Source organism: Podarcis bocagei (assembly GCF_964188305.1).
Source record: "Podarcis bocagei genome assembly, chromosome: 10".
NCBI lineage: Eukaryota > Metazoa > Chordata > Lepidosauria > Squamata > Lacertidae > Podarcis > Podarcis bocagei.
This window is the reverse complement of record NC_138135.1, coordinates 29206943-29220417: the sequence shown is the minus strand read 5'-3', so window position 1 is coordinate 29220417 and position 13475 is coordinate 29206943. Positions and strand designations below refer to the sequence as shown.

The 13475-nt window shown below is 40.8% G+C and overlaps 1 protein-coding gene across 1 annotated transcript in view; it reads left to right on the top strand.

Annotated features, from left to right (window-relative positions):
* The window catches only part of LARGE1 (LARGE xylosyl- and glucuronyltransferase 1), a 345951-nt gene that overhangs the window by 264653 nt on the left and 67823 nt on the right, over positions 1–13475 (top strand). The window lies entirely within an intron of this gene.

Sequence of the window (13475 nt, the reverse complement as noted above, 5' to 3'; positions counted from 1 at the left end):
ATGAATACTCAAAAACTACCATTTATATTTTCTCTGTCATTTCCTTCCCCATCTCAATATCACTTTTTAAAAAAATCACTCTTTCAATTTTAACAGCTGTTCCCCTCTTGATTGTTTGCCACATGTTTCTACATCCAAATTGACATTCATATTTTTAATATTTTACTTCTGGTCTACATTAATTTGTTCAGATTGTTTCCATGCCCCTTCATAATTTGCAACATGAAATGAGGGTGCCCTTTAGTTTTATACCACCTTAGTTGTTAGTCGATACTGCAAGGATATCTAGAAAAGTGTTCTGTGAGCTCTCTCTCAACTCTGGAGCCAACCATTCCTTAGAGCTTGGTTATATTCAGAACCACTGTAAGGTTGCTATTCTTGTTTGGACTTCGATAGTCTGGGCTAAGCTAGTAAAGCAATGATGTGTGGGAGAGCATCTTGTTAACAGGACTGCTCGTGTTTATGTTTACACATGTGCCTGAATACATATGTTACACACGAGTTCAAGGAAGCAAAACCTTTGAGGATCTTTAATCTGAAGATGAATTCATGCCACGGTGGTTATGGCACCATGTGCCATTACCAATTTATAAATGTCAATTACATTTACTAGAGGGGATTAGCAAAGAATAACACATGTCAAGATGAATTCAGGCAAAATATTTATTTACACAAAATTGTGGGCAGTGAGTAAAAGGGCTTTGTGACTTGAAGCTCCAATTCAGTCATTTAAAATAACAAGATGGTTAGTTGTTACACAAGCTACCCAAACCCACATTTGCCTGGGCCAATAGCTTAAAACTGTTTCTATGAGAGCAGTAGGAAAAGATGGAGTTGCAATATATAGAGCAGGATGGCTACAAGGGAATGCTCAAACGCAGGTGGCTGGGGTTTGGATAACGCAAAGACAGAAAGATATAAAGATTTGGAAACTAAGAAAGGTAAAGATTAGAGGAAAAGATGAACACCAATAGTTACCTGCCCCAAGGAAGGGAGAGTAAGGAGCTATTGTTTCCTGAGTTTCAACGTGACCTGCTTATTTGATATTGTTGCGGCATACGGATTCCTTACAGCAGTTCAGTTGACTGGGCGCCCTGTCCTTCCAGTACTCAGCATATCAGCTTCCTGCTTCCTGAACAGACACCAAAGGCTCAGGCAAAAAAGGGGGGTCTCAAGTCAAAGTTTGACTACCACCCTGGGTTCCTGAGAAGTCTCCTAATGTAATTTTAAAAACAAACAAACCAGAAGCAATTTCCATGAAGGGATATTACTAGCTTTTGTTTCCTACTTTTTTAAAAATAGAAGTATAGTGGTTGGAGTGTTGGACTAGGACCTGGGAGACCAGGGTTCAAATCCTCTTTCAGACATGAAGCTCACTGGGTGATCTTGGGCCAGTTCACTGCCTCTCAGCCCCAACCTACCTCACAGGTTTGTTGTAGGGATTAACTGAGGACGGGGAAAACCATGTGCACTACTTTGAGCTACTTGGAAGAAAAGATGGGATGATGATGATGATGATGATGATACAAGAGTCCTGATGAACCTGAAGAAAATAGCAAACACATCTGAGAGGCAAGGAGGCAGGGGGACAGTATCAAGCTAAGTGAAAGGCAGCTGTGCTCCCGTAGCCATCCACAGGCAAAGCAGGCTTGGAGAAGGAATGTAGAGCAGCTCTCTGGAGTATCCAGATGGCTGGATAGTTTGGGGATGTGTGGGAAACACAGTTATAGGAGAGAAGCTTTCTGATGGACATTAGCTCTAACACAAAGGATGATTACCTTAATGATAGTACTGGAAAGAGGGTTCATTAAATGTTAATTAATTCAAATACTGAGTCATTACCAGACGTATCAATATAATTTCACTACTGCAGAATGGCAGAGTGGTCATTACCAAGCCAATCAGAATTCACATCCAGATGACTGAGGTGCTCCTCATGGGGAAAGTCAGTGGTACTTTCCCAGGAAGAGTAAATTTAGACTAAGCATGATTACCAGTGGAATATCCTTGCTGGAGGAAGTCTGTAGGGCCAAACAAGGGCATATGTTTGCATTAGATAATTAATTAACTAAACTTTTTTTTCTGTGCATGGCTTCTGAATTTACTGTTCAATCCCATGCCCATGCAAGTCAGCCCACTCAAGCCAAGGTTTGCTTCCTCTGTTGCTTTGCAATAGCACCACACTCATTGCACAGATGTGGTGGCACTGTGGGTTAAACCACAAGAGCCTAGGACTTGCTGATCAGAAGGTTGGCAGTTCGAATCCCCACGACAGGATGAGCTCCCGTTGCTCAGTCCCTGCTCCTGCCAACCTTGCAGTTTGAAAGCATGTCAAAGTGCAAGTAGATAAATAGGTACCGCTCTGGTCTCTGGTGGGAAGGTGAACAGCGTTTCCATGCGCTGCTCTGGTTCACCAGAAGCGGCTTAGTCATGCTGGCCACATGACCCGGAAGCTGTATGCCGGCTCCCTCGGCCTATAAAGCGAGATGAGCGCCGCAGCCCCAGAGTCGGTCATGGCTGGACCTAATGGTCAGGGGTCCCTTTACCTTTACCTTTACATTGCACAGAGCAAAGAGAAAGTAGCACCTACTTCTTGAGCATATTAAACTGATCTTCTCAATCACAGTGATCTTCCTAGTAGCAGGCTAGAGTGCGGGTCTTAATATAGGGAGAGCCAGATTCAAATCCATGATCTGGAGTGGTTGTGGGAGACTTGTAGACCTAGAACATGCTTCACTAACCTGGCCGCCTCCAGATGTTTTAGACATCACCCCCAGCCAACATTGCTAACTGCCGGGGTGATGGAAATGGTGGCCTAGAACATCTGGAGGGCACCTGGTCAGGGAAGTGTAATCTAGAAGTTGCCAGCAACAGGTGGGGACAGAGAAGTCTGACGCAAGAAGCAAATTTGCTGAACATCATTTACTTTCTGATGTTATGATAAGGATTGTATAGGCAGCATTGGGTGATGGGTGGTGTGCTACATTTGGACAAGGTAATTGAACTAGAACAACTTTGCTTTCTTCCAGTTCTGTAGCTGGTATTCTGAACAACGGTAAAATATATAAAAATAAGATTATGACAGGGTGATGGACTCATGTCCCTTCATTGCTGGGCCCATTCATATAGAAGAGAAGAAGAGTTTGGATTTGATACCCGCTTTATCACTACCCGAAGGAGTCTCAAAGTGGCTACATTCTCCTTTCCCTTCCTCCCCCACAACAAACACTCTGTGAGGTGAGTGAGGCTGAGAGACTTCAGAGAAATGTGACTGGCCCAAGGTCACCCAGCAGCTGCATGTGGAGGAGCGGAGACGCGAACCCGGTTCACCAGATTATGAGTCTACCTCTCTTAACCACTACACCACACTGGCTCCCATAGCTGGTCAACAGTATTTTTCCCATGGTAGAGGAACTGGCATGCACCATTGCACATAGGGTAAAGTGTAGCCATATTACATTTGTGTAATATCTCATTTAAGGAAAAGAAGAAGATTCAAGCAAATTGGACCTTTGTGTCTAAGTACTTTTGTGTGCAGCATCTTCACTGCATGTTAGAATAGTTGATGTGCACTTTGAATAGTGGTTCTTCTGTGTTTGCAAATTTACATACCCACGCATTATCATTCTTATAGATCTTAGTCTACTCATACTTCTACTTTTTCAGTTGTATCTGACAGATCTATTAAACCTCACCCTTTTTCAGCTTGCATGATTAGGAGAATCTAAAAAGTGGGTGGAGAGGTGAATGGAAAGCCGGTGAAAGGAAAGAAGATTGGATAGGAGGTTGCCGTAAATGGAACAACATTTTTCAAAAATGTGGAACAAGAGGTCATTGAGTGAGACACTCAACCTCTTGAAGACAGCGAAGGATGGATTATTGACAGAGTCAGCATACCCTGCCATAAAGAAATCCAGTAAAAATTGAAATGTATTATTTGACTCAATGCTCCCGGAGGAGAACAAAGACATAAATCTCTTGAGGAAGGTAAAGAAATAGTGGAGGAAACTCAAGTCTTATCAGATACCGGCTCAGTAAATTAGAGCAGCTGTCAAATAACACAACTGGTGGCAGGAGGGGGGGGGCAGAAATCTCTAGAAAATGGCAGAGGAAAGATGAAAGCCACAAGCAAATCAATCATGGTGCCATAATGGAGAAGCAAATGGACCAAGCTCTGGAACTATTTAGACTAGAATGGAAAAGTAAGCTTTAAAGAAACTGTCAACCCTAATGGTTACTGGAGAAATAGAGAAGGAAGGAAGGCAGCACTATTTGCCTCTTCAATAAAGCATGAGTGAAGTCATATTCAGATCAGCACAATTAAATGAATTTAACAGTTTACAAAACGTCCCCAAGGAAAACTGTCCCTACTTTTGCTCTCATTAATGCTTTGCCTCAGGGCCTCAGCAAAACTATAATATTAGTCCCAGGGCAGGCTACACATTCATAGATTCACTGCCAGCCATCGTTTTTCTCTGTATATAGTTAGATGGTGTTCTGGTGGGTTTGAAGGCTTGCATGCTATTTTGTGACACAGGTATTGCCTTAATAATGAATTTTGGAATTTAAATTGATGAAGTATGTAATTTAGATCCAGTTGTGTAGGCTAGAACTTACCCAATGCAGACTCATGGATTCGCCACCTACCAAACCTTTTTCTCCACCCCATTCTCTCCAGCCATGTTTAATGTCTAGCATGACAGAGAGTTCTGGAGAGCTCAAAAGCTAGATTCTTGTCTGGAATTAAAATTTCACAGGATGGCACACATCATTAGCTGTCTTTTATCTCAAAAAAAACCCCAGGTCGAAGTCAAAATCCACTGACAGCCGCTCTTTACTTGTAGTATTTGAGCCAATATTCCACTAAGACGCAGTGTGCTGCTTCATCAAAAGGCAGTTTGATCTTCTATGGACTCCTCTGCCCTAGGCCCTATTGATGCCATTGAGGTTTCCACTAGTGGAATAGATCAGGTTATAGGTCTATAGGCAGGCAAGAGCAACTGTGGAAGTGGCAGTGATAGCTGAAGATCCCTATTACAGTAATTAAACAATACACATCTTTGTTTAATGAATCCATTCTAGTGGCCTTTCTGAAACCTCTTTTCATTTGCATACCATGGCATGTATGCATGCATATTGCTGACACATATGCTTGTACACAAAACTTAATTGATTTTGATTTGTTTTTAAATGCTGGTGAATATATGGAACTTACTAGAGGTCTGAGTGCATCAGGACAATGTGATGATCAACTTTGCTTTGAGAAGAAAGCTTTATGCATTTTGACAGCAGTGGAACACTAATGAAGCAGTTGAGCTTTTTAATGTCTGCTTCTTCTCATACTGTTTGTCATGAGCCACTGACAACATTTGCATATTAGATGTCCCAAAACTGGCTTTAACTCAGCAAGCGAACTTCAGGTCCCCCCCCCCACATCCTCCCCACATCTCATTTTCAGCTTATATTAGTTTATGCACTTTAGGGATGGCAGTCCAGGAGGAATTAATTTAATTCTTGCATTGCAGGAGGTTGGACTAGATGACCCTCGGTGTCCCTTCCAACTCCACAATTCTATGATTGTATGACCATTAAATATGGAATAGCCATTGCCTACTCTGAAAAAAAATAGACCTAAATTGGCATTGCAGTGGATAAATTAGTCCTCTCTTTCTAACATTCTCATATGTATTGCAGCCATCTCTAACCTGGTACTCTCCAGATGTTTTGAACTACAACTCCCATCAGCCCCAGCCAGCATGGCCAATGGTCAGAAATGATGGGAGCTGTAGTCCATGACGTTTGGAGGTTTCCAGTTTGGGGAAAGCTGACATGGCAACCGTTGTTTTTTTAGCAGTTAATGTAATTACTCGTGTAGCTAAATTATTTACAAGAGAGGTGGCCAGCTAGGCAGCCATAGGCCAGATTGTGTCCCCCTAAGGAACTTTTCCAGCTAAATCAATGAGACATAAAAAACCTTTCCTACTGTTTCATTAAGGAAAATATATAATGACTCCAGGTTGTAAGAAAGGGAGACATGGCCACTTATGAGAATGCCAGTTTGTTTAATAAAGTACAGTGGTATCTTGGGTTACAAACACTTCAGGTTACAAACACTTCCAATTACAAACTCCGCTAACCCAGAAGTAATACCTCGGGTTGAGAACTTTGCCCCAGGATGAGAATAGATATCGCGCTGCGGTAGCGGGAGGCCCCATTAGTGAAAGCGTGCCTCAGGTTAAGAATAGTTTCGGGTTAAGAACGGACCTCTGGAATGAATTAAGTTTGTAACCTGAGGTACCACTGTACAGTGGTACCTCGGGTTACATACGCTTCAGGTTACATACGCTTCAGGTTACAGAAATAGTACCTCAGGTTAAGAACTTTGCTTAAGGATGAGAACAGAAATCGGGCGGCGGCGGTGCAGCAGCAGCAGCGGGAGGCCCCATTAGCTAAAGTGGTCTTCAGGTTAAGAACAGTTTCAGGTTAAGAACAGACCTCCGGAACGAATAAAGTACGTAACCAGTGTACACTTCTGTACCACTGTACACTTCTGGCTCCCAGGCCATTGTCTGGAGCATAGAGCAACACCCAAGAAAACAAAGTTCACCATCCCTGATCTAGAACACAATAATGCCTCGTTTATTTGAAGCAATAAGCACTGGGGCCCTTTTACCTTAAGCTTTGTTAATAACTGGTTTGTTGCTCTGGTTCACTTCTTGGCATTCCTTGTTTTTTCTGAAGAATATAAAGTAATCCCATTAAAGAGGAGGACACGTCTCAATTCCCGCTTTTAAATGAGGAAATAATGCCACTGTAGTTTGATTTAAGACCCCATTATCAGAGCATAAATGTATGGAGATGTGTATGTTGCACTCTAAATTGCTTGTACAAAAGAATTCCTGTTTCTCTCCATCCTGCTGTGGACGCTGAAGGAAGCATACGTTTTGAAGTAAGAACCAAAGAATATAACTAATTATGCTGCTCCAATCTCAGGAGTGTTCTTCCCTTTCTAGTGATGGGAGGCCTCTCATCAGTAATTTTAGCCCAGACAGAAGAATTGCACATCAAAGCCAAGCGTTGCTGTCCTGGTGACTAAACTGAACAAAAGCCCTATAATAGGTAATGGGGATTCCATGAAACTACATAGTAGTAGCGGTACTAGTGGCGATGATTCTCACTTACTGAATGCTTTCATCCCCTTTACCCATGTTGCTTCCCTACATTGATTAAATAATAATATCCCTACATAATAGATGGGGGCAGAGATGAGAGCTAGAGAGAGCCTAAGTGAAAGCATAAGAAGTATTCTGCTGGATCAGACTAAAGACCTAGCTAGTCCAGCATTGTATTTCATACAGTCACCAGCCAGATGCCTATGTAAAGCCCACAAGCAGGGCATGAAGGCAGCAGCCTGCCGTCACTGAGATCAATCGATCCATTACAGTCAACAGACCAGCAATAAAACAAAAGCATACAGTAGATTCTAGATTTTTTATTCATTGACTCATTGAATCTACTTAGTTCTTCAGCTGCAGCAACATCCACTAGGGGCTGAATCCCCAAAAGGTATAATTCATTTACAGGGGTAAACATTTACAACTACTTGGTAAGTTTGTAACACAAACAACTGTCCTTTGGGTCTGTTATAGCTTCTTTTGAGAACTTTGGATTGGGGCACAAATTCAGTTTTGATTTGCAGTGATAAAGAAGCCCATTCAGTTGTCCTCTAGGTCGAAAATGTAGGCACAGTCTGTGATACAAAAAGCAAAATAATCTATTTTATTTTGTTAAGGGTTGGGTTGATATCTGAGGATGGGCAAGACCTTTTCCTGCCTTTCACACTGGTGAGATTAATACTAATGTAGTTCCTAAAATAGGCTGGGAGAGTGAGCCAAGAAACAGGTTTTTTTAAAAGCAGAGTGTCTCTAAGTAACTACATTTCCTTTTTTTTTTTTTTTATAAAATTTTTATTGGTTTTTCAGAATTTTTAAAGACAAACAAACACAGAAAGAACAAACATACAAGTATAAATTCATAACATATTTTCATAAACCTCTTTTCTGGGACTTCCCCATACCTCCCCTTTCTGCATCCCAATGTCCAAAGTTTTGTAGCAACTCCCAATTGTTACTTTTCAACCTCTGTCATCTTAGTCCTCTCTATGTTCTGATCTTATATCACTGTATCCCTTTGTTTCTAAAAACCACAGCACATTAACATTCATTAAGTTTATAGTAGTCCTTAAGGTAACTTTTAAATTTTCTCCATTCTTCTTCCACCGTCTCTTTTCGTTGGTCACGGATTCTGCCTGTCATCTCAGCCAATGTCATATAGTCCATCACATTCATCTGCCATTCTTCCAGAGTGGGTAAATCTTGTGTCTTCCAATACTTTGCGATGAGGATTCTTGCTGCTGTTGTAGCATACATAAAGAAAGTTCGGTCCTTCTTCGACACCAATTGGCCGACAATGCCCAGGAGAAAGGCCTCTGGCTTTTTAGGAAAAGTACATTTAAGTACCTTTTTCATTTCATTATAGATCTTTTCCCAAAAAGCCTTAATCTTCGGGCATGTCCACCAAAGGTGGTAGAAGGTACCTTCAGTCTCTTTACATTTCCAACATTTGTTATCGGGCAAATGATAAATTTTTGCCAGCTTGACTGGGGTCATGTACCACCTGTACACCATTTTCATAATGTTTTCCTTTAAGGCATTACATGCCGTAAATTTAATACCGGTGTTCCATAACCATTCCCAGTCATCTGACATAATGTTATGACCAACATCCTGTGCCCATTTAATCATGGCTGATTTGACTGTTTCCTCCTGTGTATTCCATTTCAGCAACAAATTATACATTCTGGATAAATTCTTAGTATTAGGTTCTAGCAGTTCAGTTTCTAATTTTGATTTTTCCATCTGGAAACCAATTTTCCTGTCCTGTTTGAAAAATTCCACTATTTGATGATACTGAAACCAATTTTGTACCTTATGCTTCAATTTCTCATAGCTTTGCAATCTCAACTTATCTCCATCTTGTTCCAAAATTTCCCAATACTTCGGCCATCCGACCTCCATATTGAGTTTCTTCACTGCTTTGGCCTCCACTGGTGAGACCCATCTAGGGGTTTTGTTTTCCAAAAGGTCTTTGTATCTTCTCCAAACATTAAACAATGCTTTTCTAACAATGTGATTCTTGAAAATACTGTTAACTTTATCATACCATAAATATGCGTGCCAACCAAAAGAGTTGTTGAAACCTTCCAGATCTAAGATGTCTGTATTTTCGAGGAGCATCCATTCTTTCAGCCAGCAAAATGCTGCTGCCTCATAGTACAATTTCAAGTCCGGCAGGGCAAATCCCCCTCTTTCCTTCGCATCTGTCAGTATTTTAAATTTAATTCTGGGCTTTTTGCCCTGCCAGACAAATTTTGAAATATCTTTCTGCCACCTCTTAAAACATTCCATCTTATCCAGGATCTGCAAGGTCTGAAACAAAAATAACATTCTAGGCAATACATTCATTTTAATCACAGCGATTCGGCCTAGCATTGACAGTTTCAAATTTGACCAAATTTCTAGGTCTTTTTTAATTTCCGACCAACATTTTTCATAGTTATCTTTATACAAATTCACATTTTTTGATGTCAAATAGACCCCTAGATATTTCACCTTCTTGACCAGTGTCAACCCTGTCTCCTCTTGGAACTTCTCCTTTTCTGCATCTGTTAGATTTTTGCCTAAGACTTTGGTTTTTTGTTTATTCAGCTTGAATCCAGCTACCTGGCCAAACTGTTGTATTATTTCTAACACCTTTTTCGTACTAGCGTTTGGCTCTTGCAAAGTCAATACTAGGTCATCTGCAAACGCTCTTAACTTGTAATGTTTAGCTCCGACCTGGACACCCTTGACCTGCTGGTCTTCCCTTATCATATTCAGCAACACCTCCAGGACTGAAATAAAAAGTAATGGGGAGATTGGACACCCTTGTCGTGTTCCTTTCTCTATCTTAAGTTCCTCCGTCACTACATTATTTACAATCAATTTAGCTTTTTGTTCAGAATATATTGCAGCCATACCATTCTCAAAACCTTTACCTACCCCCATCCCCTGAAGATTCTTTAACATAAAGCTCCAGGAAATATTATCAAAGGCTTTCTCCGCGTCCACAAAGATCAATACTGCTTTGGTGTTTATATTCACCTCTAGCTTTTCCAAAATGTCTATCACATTTCTAACATTGTCTGCCAGGTGTCTTTTAGGGAGAAAGCCTGCCTGGTCCCTATGAATCTTCTCCATCAACACTCTTTTAAGTCTTTTTGCCAAAATGTCTGCAAAAATTTTGTAATCCACATTGAGTAAAGATATTGGGCGGTAGTTCTTCAATTGAGTCTTTTCAGTCTCTGTCTTTGGTATGAGTGAAATATATGCTTCTTTCCACGATTCAGGTGCCCTTTTTCCCTCAAGGATCTCATTACAGACTTCTTTCAGTGGTTGAATCAACCATTCCTTCAGTGATTTGTAGTATCTTGAAGTCAGCCCATCTGGTCCTGGAGATTTGCCTAGTTGCATATTCTGAATGGCAGCCTCTATCTCTTGCTCTGATATTCTCTGGTTCAAATCAATCTTGTTTTGATGAGAGATTTTTTGTAATCCAAATTTTCCAAGGAATTTGTCTATATCTTCTTCATTTTGCGGGCCTTGGGTATAAAGCTTTTTAAAATAGCCTAAGAAACAGTTTCTAATCTCATTAGGTTTAGATATGTTCTTTCCATCCACTTCTAGACTTGTGACTGTATTTAATTTCTGCCTTTTCTTCAATTGCCATGCCAGAAGTTTACCACATTTGTTTGCCGATTCGAATGTCTTTTGCTTCATCTGTTTTATCTTCCATTCAATCTCTAGGTTCATCAATTCCATATATTGTGACTGATATAGCTTAATCTCTCTTAAAATCTCCTGGGACTTTGGCTTTGCTCTTAGTTTTTTCTCTCCTTCCTTTATCTTTTCCAAAATCTTTTCTTTTTTCTCATTCTGTTTTTTCTTCTTTATTGAGTTTTGTTGAATCAAGAAGCCTCGCATCACGGCTTTACTTGCGTCCCAGATCACTCTTTTCTCAACGTCAGCCCTCAAATTTATTTCAAAATAGTCTTTTAAAGTTTTTTGGGCCTTCGTAAGAATTTCCTTGTCTCGAAAGAGGGTGTCATTCATTCTCCATCTAAATTGACCAGTTGATGTTAGTTTCATTTCCATCTTCACGGCGTTATGGTCGGAGCAAGTTTTTGGGCAGATTTCTACCTTCTTAATCTTTGGAGCCATACCACTAGTAATCCAGATTTGATCGATTCTGGTCCAGGTCAGCATTGCTTGGGAGAAAAAGGTTCCCTCTCTCTCCAGAGGGTTCCTTACTCTCCATATATCTATCAAGTCCATGTTTTCAGTCATTTCAAAGAAAGTCTTAGGCAGTCTCCCTTCCTTAGTGATTGTTAGTCTTTGTGACTTATCCATATTCGTAGAGACCACGCCATTCATGTCTCCCATCATTATCATATTATAGTCCAGATAGTCCGTAAGGGTTTCATGAAGTCTCTTAAAGAAGTCAGATTTGCCTTCGTTTGGTGCATAAATTCCAACAACTAACAGTTTTTCTCCTTGTACTTGTATCTCCACTGCCAAATATCTCCCTTGTTCATCTTTAAAAATCATTTTTGGGGCCCATTTTTCTTTCACATATATTACAACTCCTCTTTTCTTAACTTTATCTGATGAAACAAATTCTTGTCCTAGCCTTTTGTTTGTAAGTAGTCTCCTATGGGCTCTGGTTATGTGTGTTTCTTGTAGGCATATCAAATCCAATTGTTCTCTGTTCAAAATGTGAAATACTTGTCTTCTCTTCAAAGGCCCATTCAGTCCATTACAATTCCAGCTAAGGAATTGTAGAGCCATCTTATTGTTTTCTTATAGCTCCTCCAACAGCTCCAAGTTGTTGCTCTTCTTCTGATGGTAATGGTTTCTGTCCAATCGAAAGGTTGAGAATGTCTAGTGCTCTCCTCTGTTCTGCCAGTACGTCCACAGTCCCCTTCTGGAGGTCCTCCTGGTGTCTTGCCAGAAATTTATCTTTATCTTGGATTGTCTTTATTTTCACCTTTTTTAATTTATAGTCAAATGACAGTCCTTGTGGGAATTCCCACCTAAAACGGATGTTGTTTTTCTTTAGCAAGAGGGCCAGATCCTTGTAGAAGTTTCTTAAGTCCAGGATGTATTTTGGGATGTCTTTAAAGATCTGTACAGTTGAGTTACCAATTTGAAGGGCCTTTTGAAAGTGTAATCCTAGGATTTTGTCTCTTTCTTCCTTGGATCTGAGTGTGATCAAGCAGTCTCTCGGGGTCTTTCTGTCCTGTTTTTTGCCCAGTCTAAAAGCTGTTGTGATTTTAAATTCATCTTCCTCCAAATCCCAACAGCCCACAAACTCCCGTGTCAGGTATTCCGCGAGATTGTCTCTCTCATTCTCTGGAACCAACCTTAGTTTTAAGTTTCTCTCTTTTCTCTGTAAGTCCCATAAGGCCAAAGTTGCGTCGTGCTCATAGACCTTCTTGGCAATCGGTTCTAGTCTCTCCTGCGTCTCTCCAGCAGCAGCTTTCGCATCCTCGGCAATTTGGCGTGTGGTTGCGTTTTCCTCTACCAGTTTGTTGATGGATTCTGTATTCTGATTTAATCTTGCTGATATCTCTGTTAATTTTTGCGTATTTTCTGAAGTTTGTTTTGTCAAAGACTCCAGAGTTTGATTTATCTTAAGCAAGGCATCTGTCACCGCTTCCATAGAGGCAGCTGCTGCTTTTTCCTGTTCTGTTATTCCTGCTGGTCCTGGAGCTGCAGCTGAAATTGAGCCTCTTTTCTTTGACGACTGCTGTTGCAGCTGTTGTTGTTGTTGTCTTATTTTAGCTCTTGTGACAATCTCTTCCTGTGTACCACTCATGTCAAGGTCACTTCCCACGGGAGCTGTTCTGCTGGGAAATTCCACTGTCCTGGGCCGTGTCAAACATTCATTACCCTCTAGGGGGAGCAAATCAAAATGGCCATAAAGTAAAAAGTTCAAATACAAGAACAAAGGAGAATGTCCAAAGGTGTAAAAAAGAAGGATTTTACAGTCAGAGTCAATATTGCTATAAACTTGTAGCTGCAAATTGCCACAGTTTCACAGTTTCACAGTTTCACAGTCTATGTTGTTTCCCCTTGTATTACACTGTGGCCAATCACTGTATAAACTTTGTATCACAGTATCATAGTATTACTTTGTGGGCAAAGTCGGTTCAATGAGCTATTGCTCTGAGAAGGCAGACCGTTTCGTGCTTTTAGAGCGAGACAGCAGAGGATTTTGCTTGAAATAGATCTTGCAGATTTACAGTCTCATTCGTCTCCCCTCTGCCCTGCTAGCTAGAGGGGAGATCCAAAATCCCCGTGCCCGGTTCAGTTACT